This window comes from Colobus angolensis, unplaced genomic scaffold (genome assembly GCF_000951035.1).
Source record: "Colobus angolensis palliatus isolate OR3802 unplaced genomic scaffold, Cang.pa_1.0 Scaffold14, whole genome shotgun sequence".
Taxonomy (NCBI): Eukaryota; Metazoa; Chordata; class Mammalia; order Primates; family Cercopithecidae; genus Colobus; species Colobus angolensis.
In genome coordinates this window covers 1,833,439-1,834,514 of record NW_012114488.1, presented here as the reverse complement: position 1 = coordinate 1,834,514, position 1,076 = coordinate 1,833,439, and the positions used below count along the sequence as shown (strand labels likewise).

The window sequence follows — 1,076 nt, the reverse complement described above, 5'->3', positions numbered from 1 at the left end:
GACATGACTTATCTAGCGTACAATTTGACAGAGACAGAACTGAATATAACCAGTTATTCTTCCGGTGCCCCCAGTGATTACCTGCTCAACCAACAGAACAGAAAGGGTCTTAATGGCCACTGGATAAAGAGACCATTCTGTGCTTCAAGGCTGGAGTTATCCAGGAATAAAGCTATATCTTCAAACACTGTTGGTTTAAAATCTAAATCTAATATTTAGCTTTATGTAAAGAAATTTGGACAGAACATTCTAAGTTTCTCCGTGCATATACTTTTAAAGTAATCATGTGTACGTAAGCCTTGGGTTGAAGAAATCTATGTATGGTGTTTTTTCTATGATCCAACTGGTACCTTCTTCTTCTTTTTTTCTCCCAAATCAATAGGTCTTTTATTGCATCATTTAAATATCACAAATAGGTCTTAGGAATCATCCTGCATCTTGTTTCTGTAGCTGGAGAACCCTTAGGTCTTATTCAGCAGCCTGCTTAACTGTTCCTTTTTCAGAGACATAAATACAATCCACACATTTTCCGATATCCTTGTTTTTATTTAATTGTCGTGGCTGGCTGAATCAAAGCAGCCGAATTTGCAACAAGATCAATGTCATTTCTTTCAAGGGTTAATTCATCTTTCTGGGCTTGAGATACTGAACAAGCAACACCCGGCCTCCAAACCCGGTAGATTTATTTTTCAACTAGGAAATTTCGGATCTCAACCAGAGACCGATTCTTCTGGATAATGACATTGATAGAGAAGTGAGTACACACAGAGCTCATCTTGTAACGGAAGCCCAGAGCAACATCCTTGACCATGTCCTGTGCATGACTACAAATAGTGCAAATGGCAGCCCGTTCCTTTCTGTTCCCCCTCCATTTTTTGTCAATCCCGGAGCCTCATTTTTTTTTTTTTTCCAAGGATACTGAGGTCTACACTGATGTGATTGAAGTCCACACTGATGTGATTGAAGTTCCTCCACAGGGTTCCTCTAGGGCCCTTCGCAATTACTGGGCATCCCTTCGAAGTGATATCTACATTTTCTGGAATGTGGACAGTCTGGTTGCAGAGAATGGTCTTCAT

The 1,076-nt window shown here is 40.1% G+C and overlaps 1 pseudogene; it reads right to left on the bottom strand.

The window, feature by feature from the left end:
* Positions 1-468: 468 nt before the first annotated feature.
* Positions 469-1,076, bottom strand: LOC105506795 (annotated as a pseudogene).